Below are 19946 nucleotides of genomic sequence, written 5' to 3'. Positions count from 1 at the left end.
CTTAAATCAACTGATGCTGAGTGAAATGAGCAGAACCAGAAGATCACTGTACACTTCAACAACAATACTGTATGGGGATGTATTCTGATGGAAGTGGAAATCTTCAACATAAAGAAGATCCAACTCACTTCCAGTTGATCAATGATGGACAGAGGTAGCTGCACCCAGAGAAGAAACACTGGGAGGGGAATGAAAATTGTTAGCACTAATATCTGTCTGCCTAGGTTGCATGTACCTTCGGATTCTAATGTTTATTGTGCAACAAGAAAATGATATTCGCACACATGTATTGTACCTAGACTATATTGTAACACATGTAAAATGTATGGTATTGCCTGTCTTCGGGGGAGGGAATAGAGGGAGGGGGGGTAATTTGGAAAAATGAATACAAGGGATAATATTATAAAATATATATATATATATAATAAAAAAAAAAAAACTCTGAAAAAAAAAATAACTATTCTAAATAGAGCTCTCTAACTATGCCAATCTTTTCACTATAATTTTTGTTTGGAATATCGATATATTTCATAAAATATGTTATGTATTAATTATTATTATCTTAAATGAATAGATAAATGGATATGTCAAATATTGTGTTTTATTTAAAATATATTTTATTTTCCCTGAATTACATGTAAAAACAATTTTAAATAAAGTTGTGGCTTTAGAATTTTATTCTTTCTCCCTTCATTCCCCTATTTCCTCCCTGAATTGGTAAACAATCAGATACAGGTATATATATATACAATGTTCTATTTTTTACTTTCTTTCTTTTTTCTTTTTCTTCTATCCTAGTCTTCATGTACAAAATGAGTTATATGAAAATTTTTTACAATGAGAACTCAAGTGACTTCCTGAGGACCAAAAACTCAGCTCATGTCAAAACCAGGAACTTCTCCCTTATATTTGCCAATGAACTAAGCCATTCTACTTCTCAAAATAATAACCATTATGTTTGTTAATCATTATTCACTTATAATAATTCATTTTAGAACCAACCAGGTTTGACAGTCTCTAATAAGCCAAGGAAAACATCAAAGCAGACTTTCCTAAAGTAAGATTTCTTTGTATAAGGATATATGCTCTGTTAAGCATTTTATTACTAACATAAGAAAAGAATGGTTTCTATGTCTAGATAACCAAGGCCATCATTCAACTTGACAGAATGGCAGAATCAAAGAATATGGTCTGGAGAGTACCTCAGACACCATCTAGTTCATCTTGTACATGTTCTAGAATCCCCTTTACAACATACTTGACAAATATGCTTGTACTTGAAGATTTCCATTTGGAGAGCAGATTTTTGGGAATGAAAAGAAGAACCCATTACCTCCTAAAGCAATCAACTTCCCATTTATTTCTATCTTGGGTTTCATCTTTCTGTTAACTCCTTTGTTATTATCCATAAAATAGCCAAATCATTTTCCCTTGACAAAAAGAACAAAGGCCAAATAAGAGTTACATAGTTTTGGCTTAATTTAGTGTCTGCTACAGTCATTCAATAAAGGGCTCTGTAAGAATAGTGTCTGAGATTTATTATGAAGACTAAGAATAATGATTTTTTTTAAAGTTATTTTAAGGAAAAGAGAAAGATAAAAAAGTAGGACAAATTCAGAATTTCTACTCTCCCATTTCAATGCTACCTTGCACTATATTAATAAGATGGCAAACACGTTCTTCTTTAGACATAACTAAAAAATTAAGTGAAATGGATATTAAAATTTAAAAGCTTCTGAGTCTCTGGTTAAAGGTGGGAGGCTGCTTCTTGTGTCACTCACCTAGAAGTAGGAAATTCTGTAATTTTAAAATCTTAGAGTTGCCAAGAATACTAACAATTTCAATAATGGTTTTCCTGTGTCACATAGCTTACATATGTGAAAACCAGAACTAAAAAATCATGTCTTGGGTGGAGCCAAGATGGTGGAGAAAACATATGTTTCTCTCTAATCTTCTCTATAACCCTCAGAATAATTAACAAATCTATCCTCTAAATTAGCTCTGGACTGGCAAAACCCACAAATATTGGGAGTGTAATAAATTATCAGCAGAAGATAATTTTGAGGATCATCAGAAAAGGTCTGTTTTAATTGGAAATGGGAGGGAGGAAACCAAGTATAAAGTTGAGCACAAATGCCAGCATAGGCAGTGCAGAGTCCAGAGGTGGTACAGTCTCTGTGTGACAGAGAATCTATAAGGAAGAATCTACAGACATCTACAGCAATGTTTGGCCACTCTGCCCTGGTTGCAAGCTAGTAGATCAGTAAAGATGTCATAAAACATCCAACACAAACACAAAAGATCAAGAATGAAAACAAAACAAAACAAACAAACAAACAAAAAACAGGGTAGTTATCCTGATCTCAGATCAAGCAAAAGCAAAACTTGATCTAATTAAAAGAGATAAGAAAGGAAACTTTATCTTGCTAAATTAGGGTATCATAGATAATGAAGCAATATCAACTTTAAAAATATATGCACCGGTGGTGTAGCATCTAAATTCCCAAAAGAGAAGTCAACAGAATTGCAAGAAGAAATAGACAGCAAAATTATAATAGTGGGAGATCTCAACCTTATTCTCTCATAACCAGATAACGAAACTACAAAATAAATAAGAAAGAAGATAAAGAGGTAAAATACTTGAAAATTTAGGTATGATATATCTCTGGAGAAAATTGAATGGAGAAAGAAAGGAGTAAACTTTCTTCTCAGCAGTCCATGGAACCTATACGAAAATTGACCATATATTAGGACATAAAGCTTCAAAATCAAATGTAGAAAGGCAGAAATAGTAAATGTATTTTTTCACATGCAATAAAAATTACATTAAATAAAGGGTCAGTGGAAAATAAACTAAAAAGAATTTGGAAACGAAATAATCTCCTCCTAAAGAATGAATGGGTGAAATAACTAATCATAAACATAATCAATAATTTCATCCAAGAGAATGACAATAATGAGATAACATAACAGAATTTGTGGGATGGAGTCAAAGTGATAATAAGGGGAAATTTTATATCTCTAGATGTTTACTTGCATAAAATAGAAAAAGAGAAGATCAATAAATTGGACTTGCAAATAAAAAAGCAAAGAAAACAACAAATTTAAAAACCCCAATCAAATATCAAACTTGAAATTCTAAAAATAAAAGAAGACATCAATAAAATTGAAAGTAAAAAAACAAAAACAGATCCAACCATTCTGGAGAGCAATTTGGAACTATGCTCAAAAAGTTATCAAACTATGGATATCCTTTGATTCAGCAGCATTTCTACTGGTATTATATCTCAAAATGATCTTAAAAGAGGGAAAGGGACCCACATGTGCAAAAATGTTTGTGGCAGTCCTTTGTGTAGTAGCAAGAAACTGGAGACTGAGTGGATGCCCATCACTTATAGAATGAATTAATAAATTATGGTATATGAACACTATGGAATACTATTGTTCTGTAAGAAATGACCACCAGGATGATTTCAGAGAAGCTTGGAGAGACTCACATGGGCTGATGCTAAGTGAAATGAGAAGAACCTGGAGATCATTATACATGACAGCAAGACTGATGGACATGGCTCTCTTCAACAATGAGATGACTCAAATCATTTCCACTTGTTCAGTGACTCAGAGAGCCATATACATCCAGAAAGAGGACTATGGGCACTGAGTGTGGAACACAACATAGCATTCTCACTCTATTATTTGCTTGCATTATGTTTTCTTTCTGTTTTTCTTTTTCTTCCTTCTTGATCTGATTTTTCTTGTGCAACAAGATAACTGTGTAAATATGTATACATATATTGGATCTAACATGTATTTCAACATATTTAACATGTATTGGACTACCTGCCAGGTTGGGGAAGAGGTGGGGGAAGGAGGGGAAAATTTAAAACAAAAGATTTTGCAAGGGTCAATGTTGGAAAAATTACCCATGCATATGCTTTGTAAATTTTAAAAAAATCTTTAATTAATTAAAATAAATTTTAAAAAGATCTTTGTGGATCCAAGTGAAACTCTTTATTTACTGTGTTACTCTTTCTCTCATTGTGTTGGTAACAATAGTTGATTCAGATGACTAAAGACTATGGATGAACATGATAGAATTCTTAAGATAATTACCAAAAACATAATATTCTGTTACATAAGTTCGGCCTTAATTTGAGCACCCTAAAATGCCATGTATTTGATTTGTTTTTTGTTTTTTTGTTTTTGAGATTTTGATTTTCTTTTTCTGCAGATTAAATTTTGTTGATTAAATAATCTTTATTTTGTTCCCTCAACTCTTCTCTTATTTCATTGTTTTCAAAAATACTAAATTGGCACTACATTTTATTACTTTTTTTTTCTTTTTTTTTTACCATTGACTTTAGCTGATTATAACTTCATTTCTGAGAATATACTGTAACAAAGGCTTGATAAGTGAACAGAATCCTCAGATCTGTAAAATATCATTTTATTACTTAACCCTGGGGCAGTCACTTCATCTGTGAAAGCTCTAGTGTTGCCCGATATTTCACATTGCCAGTTTCTCCTAATTCCAAGGGCATCAGAATATCTCTGGCCACTGACCTTTGCATTGTAAACTAATTCTACTCAGCTCACCTCCTCTGAGGCCTTCAGAGATCTCTGGCTATGATTTCTTGAATCATAGTTTAATAACCAATAGCATGCTCAAGAACAGCCATGTGCAGATCTAAAGCCTTTATCATACTTGCTCACATAATGCCCTGACTTGTTAATGACTTAGTGAACACTTGGGCTGGAGAACCATGTTGACTATCAAACTTCTTATCTCCCTTGGCTATCCATCCACTTGGCTCAGTTGCCCCAGAATAAAGAGATCAACCTCCTACTAGCAGTGAGTTTAAAAAGCAGTGAGTTCACACACACAGCTAATCAGAGAGAGAGCTGTCTCTCATTAAGAAGCTATCTCAATATGACAAGAGTCTGGTCCCTGGGGCAGTCCCTAGCCACAGAAAATTACTTCCAGGACACTCATACCTCCTGTTGCGCTGTGCCAATCCATTTAAAGAATCCTTAGACAGATCTATAGTTTTTATAGGTTGTTTGGGGGCTAGACTTGGAGTCAGAATTACCTGATTTCCAATCCAGCATATGATGCAATCTCTAGGAAATCACATAAACTCTGTTAAGTATCCTCACTTTCCTCATCTGCAAAATGAAGGAGATGAGACCTAGGAACTTTAAGTTCCCCTCCTGTTTTAAATGACTACATGATGTATGAATTTAGGATACTGTAAGTTATAAATGCCAGATTGCTTGTTAGTTTCCAAATATTTAACATAGAAATGATCAGGAAATCTTTGTGATGCTATTTGCCAGTATAACTCAATTGCGAGTAAATAATTCGGTTTCATTTTTCTTATTGAACAGATTTTATCACATTTTCGATTCAACTAATATCTTAATGAAACAAAAAGGTAATGATTTAAAAATTTATTTTCTTTAAGCATTCCCATAAATAAAAGAAAAAATATATTTCATAAGATGTTAACATAAAACCTTCTATTCCATGGGGTCACAAAGAGTTGCATAAAACTGAACAATAAGAACATCAAAAACATATACAAGCAAAACATTGATGGTCAGAATGAGAGGTTTATCTTTTTATTCTTTTTTTTTTTTTTTTTTTTTTTTTTTTCCCCTGAGGCTGGGGTTAAGTGACTTGCCCAGGATTATACAGCTAGGAAGTGTTAAGTGTCTGAGATCAGATTTGAACTCAGGTCCTCCTGAATTCAGGGCTGGTGCTCTATCTACTGCGCCACTTAGCTGTCGTGGTTTATCTTTTTTTAAGGCTATTAAAATCAAGGTAAGAGTTCTAGTTCACCATTCTTTTTCTCTCTGCTCATGATGAAAAGAGATATATGTAATCTATGTCAGATCATGAAACAAAACATTTTCTCAAAAAAAGCAAAAGTCATCTAGTTTTCTGTTACCTATTGCAGCTTACAACCTTTGATTACAAAAGTATTTTCCCTTGTTTAAAACATTGCAAAATTTAGTTCAGTATCTATTTTCCCTCTTCCTTCTCTTTCCTTTATATTATCCATCTTAATATGATAGATTATGATACTTGCTCTAAAGAATAACTATTTTCCATCAAGTAAGATTGATTCTCTCATAATTTATACTCCAAACTCATGCATCATGATTATGTGTATCTTACATGAATTTAGTATTCATCAACATGATTTGCAATACATTTCCTGATTAGCTCTCATTCTTTGGAATATCCCCTCATTTCAGAACCCCATTTGTCTCTCTACTATACCCAAGTTGCTATTTGTCTGGTTTATTCACAGAGATGGTTATCTTAACATGAAATTAAATTTAAACCAAATAGAAGCTAGTTGTTTTCTATTAAAAATGCTTTCTATTAAAAAATAGTGTGATAAGAGGTAAAAGCAACATATATAGTTTTAACCCATCAAACGATAGAAAACAAAATTTTAAAAGAAAGAAAATTTTGAAGTATTTGTCAGTGATAAATGCGTTTTGATTGTTTTTGTCACTACCTATATATAAGTCAGAAAAAAGTGAATTTAGAACTTTTGTCTTGCCACATAAAATGATATTTCTACAAGGAAGGATGCATAATGTATCTTTTCTGAGAATAGAGAGCCCTAATATATTATGATTATAGCATAATACAATAAAAACAAGAAGATTATAATATTTCCTTGAATAAACAGGTCATTTATAACAATTATATTATTTAGTACAGTAACTTTTTTGTCCCATAATTACTTGCAAGCAATTTTCTTTTTTCATTTAAGCTTTTGATTTTCAAAAGATATTCATAAATAATATTCACCATTCACTCTTGCAAAAGATTATGTACAAAATGTTTTTCTTACTCCCTTTCCCTCCCACCTCATCCCATAGAGGGCAAGTGATGCAATATATGTTAAACATGTGCAATTCTTCTATGCATATTTCCTCCATTATCATGCAAGATAAAGTCCTTTTATTTTATTTATTTATTTTTATTTTTTGTCTTTTTCAGGTAATTGAAGTTAAATGTTATGCCCATGGTAATTGTAAGTGCTAGCTGCCATTTACAAGCAATTTTCAAAGATTAACTTCAAAGGGACTGGGTGACATTTTCCTCAACAATAATAACTAAAAGCATGTTGTGTTTCAACCAAAAACAATGAAAATTTAAAAGAAAGCATCTATATTATTACAAAAAATCTTACTCTTACATGAGACTAAAAACTTGCTTTGATAGATGTATAGAAAGCTTGTTAGATCATGGGAAATCGAGTCGTCCTTGATTTTCTCATTTCTAATAAATCTAAGATACATAATTAACTATTCAATTTTAAATCTTACTAAGAATAAAGTATATTCCATTCATATAAAATTCTTGTTTTCATATAATCTTATTAAGAATTTATGAAAACAACAACCAACAGAGTGATAGCATCTATAAAATCTTGTTTATGCATTTTTGTCTGCTTGTCATATTTAGACTATGAATTTTTTGAAAGAAGGAACTTTGTCTTTCCTTTTCTTTGTATGCCCTAAACTGGACATAGTAGTAGGCATACAATAAGTAGTTAATAAATGCTTGTTGAGAAATTTACAAAAGTGAAGCCAAGATGACAGTAAAGCAAGGAAGCTGCTTGAGCTCTCTCAATTTCCTTTGAAAACCACATGAAACCAAAGCCTCTGAACACAGTCTGATGGAATGAAACTAGTCTCAAGATCAAGATAGACTGGACAAACTGCAAAGAGGTCAGTCACTGTGGGGTAAAAAGGGTGTTCAACCCACCTCAGACAAACATGGGAAAGTTTATGAGAATGTCTTCATCACAACCCTCATTCCTGGGTTAGTAGAGGAGAAAAGCAGGGAAGCAGCCTCCAGTCTCAGCTTAAAAGATAAATTCTGAAAAATGAGACTATTCTGAAAAGACCAGGCACCCCCTAAAAACCATAAGGGAGACCCTGTGCTCAAAGCTAAGACTCAGGGCTGCGCATGGAAGTTTAGGACCAGACTCCCTTTACCCAAGGGGCAGCACTCCCTCTTTAAAGTAAAAAATAAAAAAAATTAAAAAAAAACAAAAATAAATAAATAAATAAATAAGAGGAAATACCAAAAGAAAAGGAAAGAAAATGAATAATAAACAGAAAAGAATCTTGACCATAGAAAGCTACTATGGTAATAGGAAAGACCAAAACACCAACTCAGAAGAAAACAAAATGTCTATAGAAAAAAATCTCAAAAACTGATATGAATTGGTCTCAAATCCAAAGCTCCTTCTTGGAAGTCTCATAAATAACTTTAAGACGCAAATAAGAGAGGTGGAGGAAAAGTTGAGAAAACAAATGAGAGAAATGCAAGAGAGAATCAACAGTTTGGAAAAATAAGGGAAAATTTGACTGAAGAAAACAACTCCTTAAAAAATTCAATTGACCAAATGCAAAAAAAAAAAAAAAAAAAAAAAAAAAAAAAATCTACTGAAGAAAAGAATACCATCAAAAGTATAATTAACCAAATGGATAAGGAGATACAAAAGCTTAATGAAGAAAATTATTAAAATGAAGAACAGGTCAAATGGATGCTTATGACTCTTTGAGACAGCAATAAATACTCAAAAAACTAAAATAATGGAAAAAAATAGAAGAAAATATGAAAAACCTCATTGAGAAAACAGCTGGCATGGAAAATGGATCCAGAAGAGAAAATTTAAAAATTATTAGCCAACCTAAAACCCATGACTAAAAAAGACCTGGATAGCATTCTTCAAGAGATCATTATGGAAAACTGTGCCAATATTCTAGAAATAGTGGGGGAAATACTCATTAAAAGAATTAATCAATCACCTTTGGAAATAGAGGAAAAGCCTCATGAAACATTGTTGCAAAACTCCAAAACTGAATATGAAGGAAAAAATACTGCAAACTGCAAAACAAAAATAATTCAAATATCAAGGAGCAACAGTCATGACTACCCAGAATCTGGCAGCTTCCACAATAAAGAATTGGAGGGCTTGGCATACCATATTCCAAAAACTATCCAGTGAGACTCAACATCTTCTTTCAGGAGATGTGATGGATCTTCAAAGAAGTAAGAGACTTTCTTTCCCTCCCCTTTTAGTAAATTTATTTATTTTTTATACACACTTCTTTATGAATTCTTTTGAGAGAGAAAAATCAGAGCAATAGAGAAAAGCCATGGGAGAGATTAAAAAGAAGAAAAAGAAAAGAAGAAGAAGAAGAAGAAGAAGAAGAAGAAGAAGAAGAAGAAGAAGAAGAAGAAGAAGAAGAAGAAGAAGAAGAAGAAGAAGAAGAAGAAGAAGAACAAGAAGAAGAACAAGAAGAAGAACAAGAAGAAGAACAAGAAGAACAAGAACAAGAAGAAGAAGAAGAAAAGATGTCAATATAGCATGTGTTGGTGTACATTCAATGTCGTTAGTTCCTTTTCTGGATACAGATAGCATTCTCTATCCAAAGTATATTGGGATTGCTTTGGATCACTAAACTATTGAGAAGAAAGAAGACTTTCATAATCATCACACATTCTTGCTATTGTTAAGTACAACATAATCCTGATTCGCCTTATTTCATTCAGCCATGGTTCATGCAAATCATTCAGGCCTTTCTAAAATCAGCTTGTTCACCAGTTTTATAGAATAATAATATTCCACTACCTTCATATACCACAACTTGTCCAGACTTTCTGCAATTGATGGGCATCTTCTCATTTTCCAATTCTTTGCTACCACTAAAACAGCTGCTACAAGCACTTTTGCACACATGGAGACGTTTCCTTCCAAAGTAAGCCACTTTCAATAATTTCTATCAAAAAGAAACACACCTTCCCCAGGGCCAGATGGATTCACATGTGAATTCTACCAAACATTTAAAGAACAATTAGCCCCAATGTTATATAAATTATTTGAAAAAATAGGGGATGAAGGAGTCCTACCAAACTCCTTTTATGACACAGACATGGTACTGATACCTAAACCTGGTAGATCGAAAACTGAGAAAGAAAATTATAGACCAATCTCCTTAATGAATATTGATGCTAAAATCTTAAATAAGATATTAGCAAAAAGACTTCAGAAAATCATCTCCAAGATAATACACTATGATCAAGTAGGATTTATTCCAGGAATGCAGGGCTGGTTTAATATTAGGAAAACTATTAATATAATTGACCATATTAATAATCAAATTAATAAGAACCATATGATCATCTCAATAGATGCAGAAAAAGCATTTGACAAAATCCAACATCCATTCCTACTAAAAACTCTTGAGAGTATAGGAATAAATGGATTATTCCTTAGAATAATCAGGAGTATATATTTAAGACCGTCAGTAAGCATAATATGCAATAGAAATAAACTGCAACCTTTCCCAGTAAGATCAGGAGTGAAACAAGGTTGCCCACTATCACCATTACTATTCAATATAGTACTAGAAACGCTAGCCTCGGCAATAAGAGCCGAGAAAGAGATTCAAGGAATTAGAGTAGGAAATGAGGAAATCAAACTATCACTCTTTGCAGATGACATGATGGTATACTTAGAGAACCCCAAAGAATCTGCTAAAAAGCTATTAGAAATAATTCAGAATTTTAGCAAAGTGGCAGGATACAAAATAAATCCACATAAATCCTCAGCATTCTTATATATCACTAACAAAATGCAACAGCAAGAGATACAAAGAGAAATTCCATTCCAAACAAATGTTGAGAGTATAAAATATTTGGGAATCCATCTACCAAAGAAAAGTCAGGAATTATATGAGAAAAATTACAAAACACTTGCCACAAAAATAAAATCAGATTTAAATAATTGGAAAGACATTCAGTGCTCTTGGATAGGCCGAGCGAATATAATAAAGATGACAATACTCCCCAAACTAATCTATTTATTTAGTGCTATACCAATCAGACTCCCAAGAAACTATTTTAATGACCTAGAAAAAATAACAACAAAATTCATATGGAAGAATAAAAGGTCAAGAATTGCAAGGGAACTAATGAAAAAAAACTCAGAGGAAGGTGGTCTAAGTGTACCTGATCTAAAGCTATATTATATAGCAGCAGTCACCAAAACCATTTGGTATTGGCTACGAAATAGACCGGTAGATCAGTGGAACAGATTAGATACAAAGGACAAAAAAGGGTACATCTATAGCAATCTAATCTTTGACAAACCCAAAGATTCCAACATTAGGGATAAAAATTCATTATTCGGAAAAAACTGTTGGGAAAACTGGAAATTAGTATGGCAGAAATTAGATATGGATCCACACTTAACACCATATACCAAGATAAGATCAAAATGGGTCCATGATTTAGGCATAAAGAGGGAGATAATAAATAGATTAGAGGAACAGAGGATAATCTACCTCTCAGACTTGTGGAGGAGGAAGGAATTTATGACCAGAGGAGAACTAGAGATCATTATTGATCACAAAATAGAAGATTTTGATTACATCAAACTAAAAAGTTTCTGTACAAATAATACTAATGCAAACAAGATTAGAAGGGAAGTAACAAATTGGGAAAATATTTTTAAAAACAAAGGTTCTGACAAAGGTCTCATTTCCAAAATATATAGAGAACTGACCCTAATTTATAAGAAACCGAACCATTCTCCAATTGATAAATGGTCAAAGGATATGAACAGACAATTCTCAGAGGAAGAAATTGAAACTATATCCACTCACATGAAAGAGTGTTCCAAATCACTACTGATCAGAGAAATGCAAATTAAGACCACTCTGAGATACCACTACACACCTGTCAGATTGGCTAAGATGACAGGAACAAATAATGACAAATGTTGGAGGGGATGTGGGGAAACTGGGACACTAATACATTGCTGGTGGAGTTGTGAAAGAATCCAGCCATTCTGGAGAGCAATCTGGAATTATGCCCAAAAAGTTATCAAACTGTGCATACCCTTTGACCCAGCAGCGCTACTACTGGGATTATATCCCAAAGAAATACTAAAGAGCGGAAAGAGACATATATGTGCCAAAATGTTTGTGGCAGCTCTTTTTGTTGTAGCTAGAAACTGGAGGATGAATGGATGTCCATCAGTTGGAGAATGGTTGGGTAAATTGTGGTATATGAAGGTTATGGAATATTATTGCTCGGTAAGAAATGACCAGCAGGAGGAATATAGAGAGGCCTGGAGAGACTTAAATCAACTGATGCTGAGTGAAATGAGCAGAACCAGAAGATCACTGTACACTTCAACAACAATACTGTATGAGGATGTATTCTGATGGAAGTGGAAATCTTCAACATAAAGAAGATCCAACTCACTTCCAGTTGATCAATGATGGACAGAGGTAGCTGCACCCAGAGAAGAAACACTGGGAGGGGAATGAAAATTGTTAGCACTAATATCTGTCTGCCCAGGTTGCATGTACCTTCGGATTCTAATGTTTATTGTGCAACAAGAAAATGATATTCGCACACATGTATTGTACCTACACTATATTGTAACACATGTAAAATGTATGGTATTGCCTGTCGTCGGGGGGAGGGAATAGAGGGAGGGGGGGTAAATTGGAAAAATGAATACAAGGGATAATATTATAAAATATATATATATAAATAATAAAAAAAAAAAAAAAAAAAAAAGAAACACACCTAAACAGAAAATTGAATCTACAAACAGGACATAAGAGAAGCATAGAAAGGTAAAGAGAGGAAATATATACATATATATTATTTAAAGTTTAAATGTTTTACATCCCATATTAGGAAAACAATAACTGTAACTCCTGAGAACTGTATTTGTCACTAGGGCAGACAAAGGGCATCAAGTTTGTAGAGGGCAGGAACTATGAAAAGGTATACTTAAGGCTCAGTATTATTGATTTTTGACTCCCCCTTTCCATTTGGTGTTTTCATCTCCCTTCCTGGGATGTCACAGAGGGCATGATCAACTCCTTTTGGGGTTCTCACATTCCTGAGAAGTCAGGAAGGGTGTGACCACCTATGTTATAAAAACAAAAAAAAGTGAGAGATGTAGAGGGCAGGAACTCTGAAAAGGTATACTTAAGGCTCAGTATGATTTATTTAATCCTACAACAAGATATTAACTCAGTGGAATTGATAAGGTAATTAGTTCCCTAGTAATATAATGATTGGCTTATACTCAGTATGATGAATTTATTTAATTGTAATAGAGTATTTAAGAAGTCAGAGGCAAACCAAAATAGGAGCAAAGACTAAAATGTACAGACTGCCACCTGAAGGAGACAATAAAGACTTTGGATTTTATTCCTGACTATTCTCATGGTGATAATTCTGCTGAGACCAAGCCTGGTCCCAAGGCCCTCCAGAAAGCTAGTACAACTATTGAACTAATAAATAAAAGTAAGAGTTGGTTTTATGAAAAAACACCAACAAAATAAATGAAAATTTGATTATTTCAATCAGAAAAAGAAAACAAAAATAAATCAAATCACCAGCATTATAAATGCAAAGGGTAAATTTAACATCAATGAAAAAGAAATTAATGCAATAATGAGGAGCTATTTTACCCAACTGTATGGCATCAAATATACAAAGTAACAGAAATGGAGTAATATTTACAAAATATAGATTGTACAGATTAACAGAAGAAGAAATATATTACTCAAATAGTCACATTTTATAAAAAGAAACTGGACAAACTATCAATGAAGTTCCTAAGAAAAAATCCCAGGGCCACATGGATTCACAAGTGAATTCTATCTAACCTTTAAAGAACAATTAATTCCATTACTACGTAAACTATTTGGAAAAATAGCTAAAGGAGTTCTGCCAATTTTTTTCTATGATACAAATATGGTGCTGATACCTAAAGCAGGAAGAGATAAAACAAAAAAAGAAAATTACATACCAATCTCCCTAATGAATATTGGTACAAAAATTTTAATATAATATTAGCAAAGAGATTACAGTAACTTATTAGCAGGACAATACACTGTGATTAAGTGGCAGTTATACCAGGATTTCATGGAAAACTATTACCATCATGGACCATATCAATAAGAAAACCAACAGAAGTCATATGATAATCTCAATAGATGCAGAAAAGTAACATGACAAAATACAACACCTATTCCTTTTAAAACACTAGAGAGCATAGGGATAAAGGGAGCTTTCCTTAAAATAATAAACAATATCTATCTAATACCAACAATAAGCATTATTTGTACTGGTGAAAAGCTGGACACATTCCCAATAAGATCAGCAGTGATACAAGGATGCACATTATCACCACTATTATTCAATATTGCACTAGAAATGTTGGTTTTAGCAATAAGAAAACAAAAAGAAATTAAAGCAATAGGCAATAAAAATAAAACTATAACTCTTTGCAGATGATATAATGATCTACATAGAGAATTCTAGAAAATCATTCAAAAACCTACTGAAAACAATTCACACCTTTAGCAAAGTTGCAGGCTATAAAACAAATCCATACAAATCATCAGCATTTCTATAACTTACTTACAAATGTCATCAGAAAGATATATAAATAAGAAATTCCATGTAAAATAACTATAGACAAAATAAAATATTTGGGGGGGTCTACCTGCCATGACAAATCCAAGAACTATATAAACACAATTACAAAACACTTCTCACACAAATAAAGTCAAATCTAAACAATTGGAAAAATATCAATTGTTCATGAATAGGCTAGGCTAACATAAAAATGACAATTCTGTCTAAATTGGTCTACTTGTTCAGTGCCATACCAATCAAACTACCAAAACATTATTTTATAGACATAGAAAAATAATAACAAATTCATCTGGAACAACAAAAGATCAAGAATATTGAGGGAATTAATGGAAAATAAACAAAAGATAGCAGTTTAGCAGTACCAACCTAAAACTATATTGTAAAGCAGCAGTCAGCAAAACCATTTGGTACTAATTAATAGAGTCTTGGATTAATGGAATAGGTTAGATACACATGACACAATCATCAAGGTCCATAATAATTTAGTAATTGATAAACTTCCGAACTCCAGCTTCTGGAATAAAAACTTGCTACTTAACAAAAATTTCTAGGAAAACCAGAAAATAATGTGTCAGAAACTAGGCATGGACTTATCTTTCATACCCCATTCCAAAATAAGCTACAAATGCATACATGATTTGGGCTTAAAAGATGATATCATAAACACATTACAATAATAAGGGATAATATTCCTATCAGATCTTTGGAGAAGGGAGGAATTTATGAACAAAGAATTAGAGAATATTATGAAAGGCAAAATGAACAATATTGATTACATTAAATTAAAAAAGATTGTGCACAAGCAAAACCATCAAAAACAAGATTTATAGGGAAGTACAAATTTGGGAAACATCTTTATAGTCAGTGTTTCTCATAAAGGTCTCATTTCTAAACTATATAAATAACTTTGTCAAATTTATAAGAATATATGTCATTTCCCAATTGATAAATGATCAAATCATTTTCATATGATAAAATTAAAGCCATATATTGTAATATGAAATAATGCTCTAAATCACTATTGATTAGAGAAAAGGAAATTGGACCAACTCTGAGGTACCCCTCATGTCTCTCAGATTGACTAAAATGACAAGAAAAAGTAATGATAAATATTGGAGATCATGTGGGAAAACTGAAACACTAACATACTGTTGGTGGAGTTGTAAAATAACCCAACAATTCTAGAGAGCAATCTTGAACTATGCCCAAAGGACTATAAAATTGTGTATACCTTTGACCTAACAATGCCATTGCTGAGTCTATAACCCAAGGAAATCATAAAGGATAGAAAAGGATGCACCTGTGCAAAAATGTTTGTAGCAACTCTTTTTGTGTTAACAAAAATTATAAAATGAGTAGATGCCCTTTAATTGGGGAATAGCTAAATAGTCTGTCATATATAAAGTTAATAGAATATTATTATTCTATATACATTAATGAGCAAGCTGATTTTAGAAAGGCCTAGGAAAATTTAAATGAACTGATGCTGAGTAAAACAAGCAGAACCAGGAATACATTGGGCACATTAAACCAAGAATGTGTGATGATCAAGTATGAAAGATTTAGTTCTTCTTAGTGTTTCAGTGATCCAAAGCAACCCCAATCTTTGGACAGAAAATGTTATCTGCATGCTGAAAAAGAAATATGGAGATTGAATGTAAATCCACCGTTCTTGTTATAGTTACATCTTTTTTCTGTTTGTTTGTTTTTTTTTTTTTTCTCGCTCTCATGTTGTTGTTGTTGTTGTTGTTGTTTTTCACTTTTTCTCTGATTTCCAATTCTGACATTATTCATAAAGCAATAGGTACTAAAAATAAATTGACAAAAATATGAAAGACCTGATTTTTTCTTGGTGCTTCAGTGATACAAAAGAAGGCCAATAGACTTTTGACAAAAATTGCCATTTGCATCCAGAAAAAGAACAATGGAGATTTTTTTTTTTTTAATTTTTTATTTTATTTTATAATTATAACATTTTTTGACAGTACATATGCATGGGTAATTTTTTACAACATTATCCCTTGCACTTACTTCTATTCAGATTTTTTCCCTTCCTCCCCCAACCCCCTCCCCCAGATGGCAAGCAGTCTTATATATGTTAAATATATTACAGTATAATTTAGATACAATATATGTGTGTAGAACCGAATTTTTTGTTGCACAGGAAGAATTGGATTCAGAAGGTAAAAATAACAGTTTACATTCATTTCCCAGTGTTCCTTTTCTGGATGTAGCTGGTTCTGTCCATCATTAATCAATTGGAATTGGATTAGCTCTTCTCTATGTTGAAGAAATCCACTTCCATCAGCATACATCCTCGTACAGTATCATTGTTGAAGTGTATAATGATCTGGTTCTGCTCGTTTCACTCAGCATCAGTTGATGTAAGTCTCTCCAAGCCTCTCTGTATTTCTCCTGTTGGTCATTTCTTATAGAACAATAATATTCCATAACATTCATATAACATAGTTTACCCAACCATTCTCCAATTGATGGACATCCATTCATCTTCCAGCTTCTAGCCACTATGAAAAGGGCTGCCACAAACATTTTGGCACATACAGGACCTTTTCCCTTCTCTAGTAGTTCCTTGGGGTATAAGCCCAGTAGTAGTATGGCTGGGTCAAAGGGTATGCACATTTTGATAACTTTTTGGGCATAATTCCAGATTGCTCTCCAGAATGGTTGGATTCTTTCACAACTCCACCAACAATGCATCAGTGTCCCAGTTTTCCCACAGCCCCTCCAACATTCATCGTTATTTGTTCCTGTCATCTTAGCCAATCTGACAGGTGTGTAATGATACCTCAGAGTTGTCTTAATTTGCATTTCTCTGATCAATAGTGATTTGGAACACTCTTTCATATGAGTGGAAATAGTTTTAATTTCATCATCTGAAAATTGTCTGTTCATATCCTTTGACCATTTATCAATTGGAGAATGGCTTGATTTCTTATAAATTAAAGTCAATTCTCTGTATATTTTGGAGATGAGGCCTTTATCAGAACCTTTAACTGTAAAAATTTTTTCCCAATTTGTTACTTCCCTTCTAATCTTGTTTGCATTAGTTTTGTTTGTGCAGAAACTTTTTAATTTGGTGTAATCAAAATGTTCTATTTTGTGATCAATAATGGTCTCTAGTTCTCCCTTGGACACAAACTCCTTCCTTCTCCACAAGTCTGAGAGGTAAACCATCCCATGTTCCTCCAATTTATTTATGATTTCGTTCTTTATGCCTAAATCTTGGACCCATTTTGATCTAATCTTAGTATGTGGTGTTAAATGTGGGTCCATACCTAGTTTCTGCCATACTAATTTCCAGTTTTCCCAGCAGTTTTTGTCAAATAATGAATTCTTATCCCAAAATTTGGGATCTTTGGGTTTGTCAAAGATTAGATTGCTATTTTTATTCACTATCTTGCCCTGTGAACCTAACCTATGCCACTGATCAACTAGTCTATTTCTTAGCCAATACCAAATGGTTTTGGTGACTGTTGCTTTATAATATAGCTTTAAATCTGGTACACTTAGACCACCTTCCTCTGACTTTTTTTTCATTAGTTCCCTTGCAATTCTCGACCTTTTATTCTTCCATATGAATTTTGTTGTTATTTTTTCTAGGTCATTAAAATAGTTTCTTGGGAGTCTGATTGGTATAGCACTAAATAAATAGATTAGTTTGGGGAGTATTGTCATCTTTATTATATTCGCTCGGCCTATCCAAGAACATTGAATGTCTTTCCAATTATTTAAATCTGATTTTATTTTTGTGGCAAGTGTTTTGTAATTTTGCTCATATAATTCCTGACTCTCCTTTGGTAGATATATTCCCAAATATTTTATACTATCGACTGTTATTTTGAATGGAATTTCTCTTTGTATCTCTTGCTGTTGGATTGTGTTGGTAATGTATAAAAATCCTGAGGATTTATGTGGATTTATTTTGTATCCTGCGACTTTGCTAAAATTCTGGATTATTTCTAATAGCTTTTTAGCAGAGTCTTTGGGGTTCTCTAAGTATACCATCATGTCATCTGCGAAAAGTGACAATTTGATTTCTTTATTTCCTACTCTAATTCCTTGGATCTCTTTCTCGGCTCTTATTGCCAAGGCTAGAGTTTCTAGTACTATATTGAATAGTAATGGTGATAGTGGGCAACCTTGTTTCACTCCTGATCTTACAGGGAAAGGTTCTAGTTTATCACCATTACATATGATGTTTACTGAAGGTTTTAAATATATGCTCCTTATTATTTTAAGGAATAGTCCATTTATTCCTATACTCTCAAGCGTTTTTAGTAGGAATGGATGTTGGATTTTATCAAATGCCTTTTCTGCATCTATTGAGATGATCATATGGTTTTTATTAATTTGATTATTAATATGGTCAATTATACTAATAGTTTTCCTAATATTAAACCAGCCCTGCATTCCTGGTATAAATCCCACTTGGTCATAGTGTATTATCCTGGGGATGATTTTCTGAAGTCTATTTGCTAATATCTTATTTAAGATTTTTGCATCAATATTCATTAAGGAAATTGGTCTGTAGTTTTCTTTCTCAGTTTTCGATCTACCTGGTTTAGGTATCAGTACCATGTCTGTGTCATAGAAGGAATTTGGTAGGACTCCTTCAATCCCTATTTTTTCAAATAGTTTACATAGCATTGGAGTTAGTTGTTCTTTAAATGTTTGGTAGAATTCACCTGTAAATCCATCTGGTCCTGGGGACTTTTTCTTAGGAAGCTGGTTAATAGCTTGGTCTATTTCTTTTTCTGAGATGGGACTATTTAGACTACTTACTTCTTCCTCTGTTAATCTGGGCAAGCTATATTTTTGAAGGTATTCTTCCATTTCATTTAAGTTATCGAATTTATCGGCATAAAGTTGAGCAAAGTAGCTCCTAACTATTGTTCTGATTTCCTCTTCATTAGTGGTGAGTTCACCCTTTTCATTTTCAAGACTATCAATTTGCTTTTTCTCTTTCCTTTTTTTAATCAGGTTTACTAAGGGTTTGTCTATTTTGTTGGTTTTTTCATAAAACCAACTCTTAGTTTTATTAATTAATTCAATAGTTTTTTTACTTTCAATTTTATTAATCTCACCTTTTATTTTTTGAATTTCAAGTTTTGTGTTTGTCTGGGGGTTTTTAATTTGTTCCTTTTCTAGCAATTTTAGTTGTAAACCCAATTCGTTGGCCCTCTCTTTCTCTATTTTATGCAAGTAGGCCTGTAGAGATATAAAACTTCCCCTAATTGCTGCTTTGGCTGTATCCCACACATTTTGGTATGATGTCTCATTATTGTCATTTTCTTGGGTGAAGTTATTAATTATGTCTATGATTTGCTGTTTTACCCAATCATTCTTTAGTATAAGATTATTTAGTTTCCAATTATTTTTTGGTCTATTTTCCCCTGGCTTTTTATTAAATGTT

This window comes from Sminthopsis crassicaudata, chromosome 2 (assembly GCF_048593235.1).
Source record: "Sminthopsis crassicaudata isolate SCR6 chromosome 2, ASM4859323v1, whole genome shotgun sequence".
In the NCBI taxonomy this organism is placed as follows: Eukaryota; Metazoa; Chordata; class Mammalia; order Dasyuromorphia; family Dasyuridae; genus Sminthopsis; species Sminthopsis crassicaudata.
The sequence above is the reverse complement of the archived record's forward strand: the minus strand, read 5'-3'. Positions refer to the sequence as shown.